General features: G+C 30.9%; 1 long non-coding RNA gene across 3 annotated transcripts; it reads right to left on the bottom strand.

Moving 5' to 3' along the window:
• Positions 1-5,171: 5,171 nt before the first annotated feature.
• LOC110816375 (uncharacterized) lies at positions 5,172-11,040 on the bottom strand. Of its 3 annotated transcripts, none has more exons than XR_015819026.1 (3): positions 8,430-11,040; positions 6,807-6,860; positions 5,172-5,953 (listed from the first exon to the last, which is right to left on the bottom strand). It is a non-coding gene; the product is annotated as an uncharacterized LOC110816375 (long non-coding RNA). The 3 variants fall into 3 exon arrangements; XR_015819027.1 differs by having other exon boundaries at positions 6,807-9,263; positions 9,349-11,040; XR_015819028.1 differs by having other exon boundaries at positions 5,173-5,953; positions 6,807-9,558; positions 10,620-11,040.
• Between the last annotated feature and the right edge of the window lie 971 nt (positions 11,041-12,011).

The raw sequence follows: 12,011 nt of genomic DNA, 5'->3' as shown, positions 1-12,011 counted from the left end.
CCAAATTACATAAGAGGCTATATGCTCAGTCCTACAACAGATCCAACGGGTTAACCATCATACCAAATAATAAGAGGAAGGCTCAAGAGTCACAACAACCTAATAAAAGATAAAATATGGGTCTCATAATCCTAGCAGAAGGGCCATAGTACCACCATTGTGGAAAGAACCATAGTAGCAGACCTTGCTACAAGCTGACAAATAGATGCTTCAGATATGGTAATACTCAACAACGGATCAAAAAGTATCCTATCAATAAAGAGGAGACTAGGCCAAGAACTCAAGGAAGAGTATTAAATTAATTAGAATGCATAAATAAAGAAGAAGATAAGATAAATGGAATGATCGAGTTTAAAATAAAAAAGACTGAATGAAACAAGGTTAAGTTAATAAGAAATGTAAAGTCTTCAAATAAAACTTAAGAAACAACACAAGTATACGAACCAAGCAAAAATACAAAGAATATCTCCAGACAAAACTGTAAATATGCGTCAGAATAGTATGGCTAAAATTTAACAGTAGGTAAACCTTGCCAATGAGTTGATGAAAGCCCTTCCAGACCTGGTTGAGATGCATGTCTTTTTTTTGGGTCACCTGGCTAAATAAAGTTGTGACCAATTTGTGCATGATCATTCTATTCTTACTCACGTGGTTGTGGGGATCCAGATCTCTAAATGGTATTTATTCTATTAGACATTGAGCGTGCAATTAGAATCTACAATTTAAATTAGAAAAACTAGTAGGAAAACAGAAAATTATAAAAGCACTAAAGAAACTATAAAAAAAAACACAACCTCTAAATTATAGATTAAGATTTAAAACCCCCCTGTTTGAAATTCATCCATTTCTATAAAGGTAAAAAAATTTTACATGTATGCCTAATTGTATGTTATATGCGCATGCTTAGGGTGTAATCTACTAGGTATATTTACTAAGCTTGTTGTTTTGTTCATTCCATTCAAATTCTCATCTTTTCTATATCAGAAATCATAGATTGTAGTGCCCAAATCAGAAGATTCGCAATTTATTTTATTTTCAGGTATGGTCTATTTTAGTTTGACTTTTCACATTCTAATACCTCATGAATTTTAATTTATTATTTTTACAATGTTACAAGGGATAAGTAGATGCATTTTTGCATTGTGTTGTGTTATGACCGATCGATTTTCTAAATTAGCTTATGCCAAACAACCATAGTTCCTCTGTGGAATTGCGAGCTATCATAGTGGCGCCTATATCGGATGGGATATTGAGAACATTGTTTAATGATGCTCATTACCATATGAGATATGGAGACGGTTTATAATTATGGTACTCATGACTGGACGGGTATGAGAACAATTGATGATTGTTATGAAAATATTTGGTATCCACATGACCTTTACGAGCCCTCAACGTTACTAGTCAAAATGGCATCACGTGATGAAATTTAAAAAGGTGAATAAGAAACTTTAATCTTAAAAACTAAATGGTGAATGGTCAAATTTGATGGATACATATAGTGTCTAAATATGAATGTGTTTCGATGATGAATTGATTATGGGTATGGAAAGATGAATGGTCAAATTTGATGGATATGTACGGTATCTATATATGAATGTGTTTTGATGATGAATTGTTGATGAATATGAAAATGTTGTTAATGAGTATAGAAAGACAAATGGTCAAATTTGATGAATAGGTACGATATCTGTATATGAATGTGTTTTGATGATGGATTGATTATGCGTAAGGAAATTTGTTAAAGGGTATAGAAATAATTTCCTAATGAGTATTAAAATTTATAAAGGAAGACGAGGTGGATAGTATGAATCTAAAATTTAAAATGGTTTCTGCAAAATAAAGATAAGTTTTATCAAAATAAATAATCCATTGATAGTTTTATTATTTTCTACAATACTTTGATAAACCATTATGTATTTTAGTTTATGTATTCTTATTAAGGTAGTGTACCTCATCTTATTTTTTATATTTTCCTCCATATCAGAATAATCAGGATCAAGTTCTTAATCTGTAAAAACTTCCATTCGTGAATGACAATCTGTTGTAAAAAATTTAGAGATTATAAATATTTTAGTTTTATTTTGGAATTTTGTAGACTATAAATACCACATGGGTATATATAATCATGTAATGTAAATACATACAATGGATGTTTATGGAAAAATTAGTGTAAATTGTTGAGTGAAATTAATGTTTTCATTGATTCCATGAATTATAAAACCATTGAATGTACATTCAAGAATCTTGAATGTACATTCAAGAATCATTACAATTAATATCATAGCCAGATTCCTCAAAACCATCCCTTGTAATATAAGTTTTAGGATTTTGATAAAAAATAAGGCAAAAAAAAAAAAAAAGGATTAGGTGACATGACCCCTTAAAAGATGTTTTATTAAATGTTGGAATCAAAAGTTTTTAGCTTCACTCTAAAGTCAATAGAAGATGATGAATAAAATAATTCCTACCGATAAGTTGATCAATAGAAGTAGGAGAACAAATTATGAGAGTAGAGTGTTGTCCATTTTAGGATTTATCTCTAAATCCATTAATAAACTATAACTTAAGTTTTAACATTAAGAAGCATGAATTTCATGCAGGTAAGAACATGCTGGGAATGATTATGTTTCCCTTTACCTTTTCTTTTCTGCTCCAATTTCCCGTACGCATTATGCTTAAATTATTTTACAAATATATATGTATATATTTTTGTATATATAAATTTGTGTGTATATGTTATACAATTGGTCTGGATGCATACATATGTATATGAATCAGCGTGCAAATGTGTGTGCATGTGAATATATATAGGTTGATGTAAATCTGTATGTATATAAATGTATGTGCGTATGGACAAATATGTGCATGGATAACTTTGTATTATGTATTTGTGCATCTACACACATATATATATATATATATAATGTATTGAGTGAAAATGGGGCTTTAAAATTACTTAAAAAGGGAAGCAGATTGATTAGTAGAATTATAATCATAATATAATACAGATGTGAAATTAAATAAAATTTTCTTGTTTGAATAATGGTTAGAGATTTATGAATTAGTAATGAATTAAAGAGTTTTGGTTGTTATATAATTAAGGATAGAATAGTAGGAATAAGCTAAACATGTCATGAAAGATAAAAAGGGGGCATAGGTGAGACAATGAAACCATCTTGTAAACAAATAGTGAAAGAATCCAAAGGAATGAATAAAATTAGTTAAATAAAAAGTAATTAACATGACAAGATGATAAGTCGTACTTACTTGATAATGCTTATCCTCAAAATACAAGCAGAAAAAAGAAAATAATTCAGTGGAAAATTGAAGGACTCATTCTTAAATTAAAGAATTTGAGCTTCCGCACTTAATTTATTATTATTTTTTTTTTCTTGTTCACTTAAAATACATAAAATTCATATAGCATGATTAATGCATTGTAGGAAAGTATGTATGTTTGTATGTACACATGTATATAGTTAAGGATTTGTGTCTACGTAATTGCATGTATAGCTATGTTTATGGAATTAAAGTTGTGTGTATGTTGTTATATGTGTATATATCTGACTATGAGTGAATGGTTTGGTATGAGCTGCGTGTAGTTGCATCTGCGCATGTGCAATTAGGTGAAAGAATAATATATATATATATATATATATATATATGTTGTATATACATGTTGTGTGTCCATGTATATATGTCTACATGCCTATATGCATATGTATGTGCGATATAAAACACATGTCATATACATAAAATACAAATACGGGCTTGTAAGACAGTATGTGTATAAAACTGAGGGTATATACATCTGTGAGTGTAAAAGCATTAAATGTGTATCACTATGAGTATACATACATATGAATGATGTTAAGATGTGTGTATAAGTATAAAGGTGTCTAAGAAAGTCTAAATACATAAAAGATAGTGAAAGAGAAAAACATGAATAACATCAATTTTATAAAACCTGAAATACCTTAATGGATATGATAATTAAATTATATAGGAAATAATGATGCTAAATAAAATATTAGCATATAAGAATTTGGAGATGATAAAAGAATTATAAAAATATATATAAACGCATTTTAAGAAAACATGGTAGAAGTAGTTTGACAATATTATAATAAAAAAAAAAGATTCAATAAATTTACCTTAAACAACAATTACTAAATCCGTTATGAATCAAATAACTATCCAAAATTTTTATTCGAAGATTTCTAATTGAATTCTCATAACAAAAATAAATAACCCTAATTGTTTCGAAATTTATATCTAAATTATGCATAAAAATGCAATAAAGATTCAGAATCATAAGAAATTGAATAATCATATGCAAAAAAAAAACCCCTTCTAACAAATCAAACAAACATGCCTAACTAGGACTCTTTTTAAAAATTCTTGTTACTCTTGAGTAAATTTTCATATGTGAAAGAAATGATCTTAGGGGCATATTCCCACAATAAACATTATATTAAGATAAACTTACTAAATATATATTGTCGATGTAGTGCAATGGAACGTGGTGAATCATAACCACCACACTTAGAGGATTTCTCTCTCTAAACCAACAAGGAGATATTAATAATGTGATAAACTCGTGATTATATTTAAGGATAGTCATTGAAAATGTTGGAAACCTAGTACCTACAAGAAGTAAAACTTAACATAACTACTCATGACAAGACTAATGAATAGACGTTCCACTAAAGAAATTCCTTATTATCTTCAGTAATAATCATAGATTCCATTTCTCGCTAAATATGTTTCAACTAATCATGTTTTTAATTATCAAAAATTATAAAACAAATAAATTAAATTAGACACATGAAACTTAATGATGAATATAGTATTAAATTAAATGATACTTCTTTAACCACACTAAATTTGTTTAAAAAAAGAAAAATTAGAATGAAGCACCATCAAATCCTAAGTATTAGAAGCTCGAGATTTTTTTTTACTTAGGCATATGAACTTTGCAAGACAGTAAACCTACCAAAGTGTTGTAGTTCTCTCTGTAATAAAAAAACTCATCCTTGTGGTGCATAGAGAATGCGATGTACACCAAAGACTATTTAGAGTGAGGATCAAACAAGTCATGATGCTCCTAAATAAGGTTAAACGATAATGATAATTACCTGGGTGATGCTTGACATTAAAGAATTCAAAAATTCAACATAAACCAAAATAATATTCTCTTATACACATAAAATATTATAACCATACCACTTAGTGAAGAGATCATTGGAAAATTACAAGGATAACAGTATTCAAATTATTAGTAGTACAAATTTGGATGACCAAATTTTTTTAAGAAAACAAGGGGTAGGAGATTGTAATTGATTGAATTTTGGAAATAAGTAAATTTTATAAGTTAAGAGATAAATTCTTTTAAAAAAAAAAATTGTTTGCATTAATTAAATCAAAAATTACAAAATCCACCAAGAAATGCAAATGTATTAAAATTATTAAATTATGACTTCTTTGAAAAAAAATTTCGAAGTTATCCCCTTTTTCGAATTAAAAAAGACCAATTTAAAAAGATTTTAAGTGACTAAAGATCATTTTTTAATTTCAGAAAAGTGGGCCACGTAGGAAAATCCATGTGGCAGCTCGCCAATCGGGTCACGCTGTGTGGTGGCCACGCTAGTAGGGAGTCTGAGCAGGATCACATATTAGCAATCCGCATGTTTGTGATCGAACGACCCTTCAAGTGTCATGTCAACCCGATCGGATGATCAGAATCTTGTAGGCAAGAGTATTTAAACTCCTCTCCCATCAGCTCCAAAAACCCTAATTGATAGGGAAACGCTGGAAGAGAAAGCAAGGGACACCCGAAAGAGCTGCAGACAACGACGCACCGTGCCAAAAGTCCAAATATCAATCGAAGAGGAAGAGGTGTGAACATCACGACTGGCAACTGGTTGGGCAGCGTGGTTGACTTCTGACTCTGATAAAAATATATCAATCCATCTTCGTAATTATTTAATCAAAATACAGTTATAAAATAATTAAAAATGTATGTTATTTAAAAACTAGATAAATCTGTTTTCAATGTAGATCAAATGTATATTTATTTTTATGATATTATTTTTGAAGTGGTACTATGTTTGTAACGTAAATGCATTTGTATTGGTATAAGAAGAGGAACGGGCATGCTGTTATGTGTAATGGATGTTTACAGAGGGAAGGTGGGTGTTGTAAGATTAAACATGTATGTATGCTGGGTATATATATATATATATGTATATATGTGTGGGTGGGTGTAGTATAAAAGTATATATAAATATAAAGCTGGATGTGTAGGTGTAAAATATGTATTAAATAAATTCTGTGTGCGATCGTTTATATCTAAATATAAAAATAGATGAATTTCTTTTAATAGAAAACAAAATTCACATGCCAACAGTAATTAAAATTTGACATATTATTAATTATAGCTACTTTCTATAATGATAAACTACTGGAGTCAATTGATGAAAGAGAGAATGATAAAAGAGAAACTAATGTTTTTTCTGTGAATGTGAATAACTTAACTTGTTACGTCATTCATATAGAGAACTGGTAAATTTAGACTACTTACAACTCTATTCTGCGTAGTAATATTATGTTTGTATTATTTCTAAGCCTTTTACTAATTTCTAACTATTCTAACCATCTATTTTCAAATGCCCTCTCCTATATTTAAAATATAAATAAATTAAAAACTCTAACTCACATATAAATAAGATATAGTGTAATTTTTCTGACTAAAAAACACCAAATCAACAAGAAAAACAAGGAAAAATGATTAGAAACTTTACCTGAACGAAGAAATCACATCCTAGCAGCCGTTCAAGAGCTTTCTTTCTGTCGAACTGACCAAAAAATATGTTATTTTCCTTTTATATGAGAGGGAAGAAGATAATCTTTTACCCTAATTACAAACGGTGTCATTTCGCTTAAACGAATATATACATACGCACGAGAAAGATATATACACACGTATGCACCTTCAGCAGTCAGTCGATCATAAATTATTGGTTACGAATAAAAATATAAATTAACGGTTATAAAAAATTAAAATAAAATAATAAAAAATTAGATTGTGATAAATAAACAGTTAAATAGCGTTAAATAGACGATTCTTTCACTACCTATATATAGATTATAAATTGTTATATATCTGCATTCCTTTTTTTATTGAATAGAAATTTTTTATATTTTTTTTTCCAACAACAATGTCAGAACTAAAAAAAATTAATAGTTTTTTTTTTGTTCTGCAGCAACAATAGGCAGCCATAACGTCAGAGAATAGTTATGTGCAACCTATACTATCAAGTTGAGAGTCAAAAGACTTTGTAAAAAAAAAAAAAAGGGATCACCATGACTTCAAAGCAAAGCATGGATAATTCTACAAATAGAGTTTCAAAACTCATCAAAGGTAATAGTCGTAAAATTCCAAACTCTTCAGCATAAATTTGAAAATTTAATCATGAAAGGCAATGAATCAATGCAAGATTTTTTATCTAGAACGATGACAATAGTTAGTCAAATGAGTTCGGTTGGAGAAGAACCAACTGCAGACATGAAGATAATATTTAAATAGTTTGATCATATGGAAAAAATGACAGTCAAGTTTAGAGATAATAATAATATTCTAGTTGAAGGAAAAAATTGAACAAGTAGCGGATATATTCATAAAAACACTTCCATATCAAAAGAGTGTCTATTTTGAGCAGATATAGAAATAGAATAATAGAATAATCAAACTAACTTCAAGTGATTTTTATTGATGAAATCAGTCCATTTAAATAAGACAAAAATAAACAAACGTTACAAAAAATAAATAACGACTAACTCACTAAGAAAATCACTAATCCACTAATTTATAATTATTGAAATTAAGAAACTACTATTTCACGGCCACTACTTCATGGTTAAAACACCACTACTTTATAATTAAGACACCACTACTCTACTACTCTATAACTACTAAATTAAACAACCACGAATACATAGCTTATAACTCTTAAATACATAATAAAATTTTAATATAAAGGCACATTTGAAGGTTTTGATTCTAATATTCCAGCCTCAGTCAAACGGTTTATAGCATACATTTTTTGAAAAATATGGATCCCTTCCTTTGATCTTGCTACTTCTATACCTAGGAAGTATTTAAGCTTTCCTAGATCCTTGATCTTAAATCTCTCATCCAAGTCCAATTTTAATGCCTCAATTGTTTTCAAATCTTTCCCTATCATAATCACATCATCAGCATAAATCAGTATTGCTGTGAAATTTTCCCCTTCTTGTTTTACAAAGAGGCTATAATCAGCCCTCGATTATTCAAATCCTTGTCACAAAATAAATGATGAGAACTTCGCATACCATTGCCTAGATGTCTGTTTTAATCCATAAATGCTTTTCTTCAGTTTGCATACCTTTGAATTTTCTGTGATTTGGTACCCGGGTGGCAGCTCCATGTACACTTCCTCATCCAAATTCCCATGTAGAAATGCATTGTTGACATCAAACTGCCTCAGGTGCCACCCTTTTGTTGCTGCCAAAGAAAGCATTAACCTTACTGTGGTGATTTTAGCCACTGGAAAGAACATTTCATGATAGTCTAGGGCCTCCTTTTGTGTGTATCCTTTCGTAACAAGTCCGGCCTTTAATCTTTCCACTGTTCCATCTGCATTATATTTGATTTTGTACACCCACTTGCACCCAACCACCTTTTGTTGGTTGGCAGGTCTGTGATGATCCAGGTCTCATTTCTCTCTAGTGCTTCTGTTCCATTCTTCATTGCATTGACCCATTCATTGTCTCAGCATGCTTCTTGATAGCTCTTGGGCTCTTGTTGTGCATCCACTATAAGTACAAATTTTCTATTTATAGTATTTAGTTTATTGTAACTCATGCATAAAGATAAAGGAACAGCTTTACCTTCTATAGTTTTGATTCCTTTTTTACTCTCTGATTTCCAGTCACATTCATGGCCTTTTCCAAGACATAGTCTTTCATCCATATAGGTTGTCTCCTTTCCCTGCTTGACCTTCTCAGCCGTGATGGTTATTCCATCTCCTCCACAGTAGGTTCTTCCTCTTCATTCATTTCATTTTCTTCTGTATTATCGTTGTCTCCGTTTGATTCTGTTTACATTTCTTCTGTTTCCCTTTCTGCATTTTTGCCTCTTCGAATTTTGCTATTTACCTCATTAATAGGTCTGATATCCCTATTCATGTCCAGTTCTGCAGTTATCTGATTCTGGTCCCCTGCAGTCAACTCTTCAGATTTTTTTTCTTTTGAAAGGCATCATCCACTCAGAGAATATAACATTCCTAGATATAAGTGTCTTACCATTCTCCATGTCAAACAGCTTGCACCCCTTAGTTCCATGGGGATAACCAAAAAACACATTTCTTTGCTCTTGGATCAAATTTGTGCTGGTTGTTTGTTGAGGTAGAAGCAAATGCAAGGCAACCAAATATCCTCATGTGACTGTAAGATGGCTTCTTCTTATATACCTTCTCATATGGTGTTTTACTATGGATCACAGAGGAGGGAACCCTATTGATAATTTACACAGCTGTTAGTATGAAATCACTCCAATACTTTAATCCTAAACTACTTTGAAATTTAAGTGTCCTAGCCATATTCAAGATCTGTTGATGTTTCCTTTCCATTTTCCCATTCTGTTGAGGCGTCTCAACACAGCTTGTTTGGTGCGCAATTCCTTTTCTTAAATAGAAATCATGCATGAGAAATTCCTTACCATTGTCACTCCTTACTGTTTTAATCTTCCTTCCAAACTGAGTTTCCACCCATGCATAAAAGTTCTGAAAGTCCTGGCCCTGCTTTTGACTTGTTTTCTTTTTTTGCAAAAAGACCTATGTGCACCTACTGTAACCATCAACAACAGACAAAAAATATCTATATCTATATCTCTCATAGGAGACCTCATTGCAAGTCCTCAAATATCACAATGAATCAGCTCAAAATAATGTTCTGATTTATATTCACTAATACCGAAAGGTAATCTATTCAACTTAGCTAAGGGACATACATCACAAAGTTCATGTTTTATATATTTGAGCATTTTCAAAAAAAGACCTATTCTGGGTAACATTGAGTGTCCTAGTCGGTGATGCCACAATTGAAAATCTGTTCTTAATCCACCCACCCTCTTGGGTTGCAACACCTATTAGACCTTGTTGCAAAAGTTGTCCCTCTTTTGCTGCGAAGTGTACAATCCACGCTTTTATTTACCCACTCCAATCCCGTTCCATGTTTAAAGACCTTGTATCACACAAATTTCAGATGAGAAAATCAAGCAACACTGTGAATCCTTGGTTAGTCTCTTGGTCGATATCAGATTGAAATTGAAACTTGGCACACCTGGCACATTGTTGAGGACCAAGTCCTCTGAGATTTTCACAGTTCTTGTGCAAACAACTTTAATTCTCTCATCACTCGGTAACCCTACTGTATAGGTGACACTTACCGTGTCTTTTGTGTATAAATCAGGTGTGCATACTATGTGGTCTGAAACACTAGTGTCAGTTATCTAGGGGACCGTCTCCAATCCCTCTTATTCAACAACACATATATTATTAGGAAAAAACACTTACCTGAAAAGCCAGGCAGATTTGCCTCAGTGCAGCTTGAGGCTCGAGCCTGCACCATATTGACCATGGCGCTGTTTTGCTGGAGCAATGCCAACAATTGGGTATACTGCTCTTGGGTAATCATGTTGCAGATTCCAGCCTCACCAGTTTCATTTTCTTCAATTCCAGAGATCTGGTTTACCACTGTTTCTCTCCCTTTCCCTCAATTCTTGTATCCCTTAGGGCAACTGTGCAACTTGTAGCATGCTTCTAAACTATGTCCATACATACCAGTGTGTGTGCATGTTGGTTTAGTTCCACTAACCTTGTTACATCTCTCTAGTGAATGACCAGCCACTTTACAGTGGATGCAATAATACTTCTCTTTCCCGGCTCCACCAGCGTTAGTGTTTTTGTTAGAATCTTTAATGCTAAAATCATTTGAATCACCATTAATATCATATGAGATCTATGTAAATATTTTTTTAAAAATGAATTATTGAAATAAATCTAATGGTTTAAGAAGTATAGGAATGCATCAAACATGATAGAGTTTCAAGTACTATAATTTTTAAAGTTTTTCAATATAAATGATGAATACAAATTTATTTTTATATTAACAAAAAAATATTGATAGCTCGTGGGGAAAGAGAGAACCGTGCAGAATGCATATAAACACACTTACTACACTCAAATATGTGAGCATTTGATAACATTGCAGGTAATGTGAATTGAGGATATGTCTACCATGCATCCATCCATCAATATATGTTGTATGCACAAATAAGTATACTTCTACTATGCAAAACCTACATGATTTTCTTTCTTTATTTTAGTAATAATAGAAGTTATACATGATTATTTCTTTATTTTTATAAAATGAAGAAAATAGTATCATATGCTATTCAAGCATGGTACCCATCCTGCCCTAAAGTCAAGGCAAAGTAGCCCTCCAACTTTTTTTTATCACTAACATGATGTTGATTTTGATTTAGTAACTTAATAAAATTCAATGTCCCGTGGAGTCTGTACCTGTTTCATAGCATTATAATGTCGTTATCAAAATAACTTTAAATTTCATCCAACATTCTTAATTTACGCATACTAAATCAAATATTCATTTTGTTCATGAGAAAATCCAGTTCAAATAGTTTCAATTTCACTACATTACGAGTCAAAACTAATTAACAAATATGTTCATCAAATTAAAACCAATCTTCTGGATGCTTCCACCATCATACTAAAATTTTATTTGGATGATGGTTCAATAATGATGGTATAATTTTTTTATAATTTTTTCTATTTGTTTGTATTTTCAAGCATATGATATAATTTATTTGTAGTTGAGTCATAGTTTTTAAAATCATAATTTTTTCAATTTTCTCAAACCACCGATTTTGTAATTTTATGATGGTT

This window comes from Carica papaya, chromosome 1 (genome assembly GCF_054855325.1).
Source record: "Carica papaya isolate Zhongbai chromosome 1, ASM5485532v1, whole genome shotgun sequence".
NCBI lineage: Eukaryota > Viridiplantae > Streptophyta > Magnoliopsida > Brassicales > Caricaceae > Carica > Carica papaya.
This window is presented reverse-complemented; position numbering and strand designations above follow the sequence as displayed.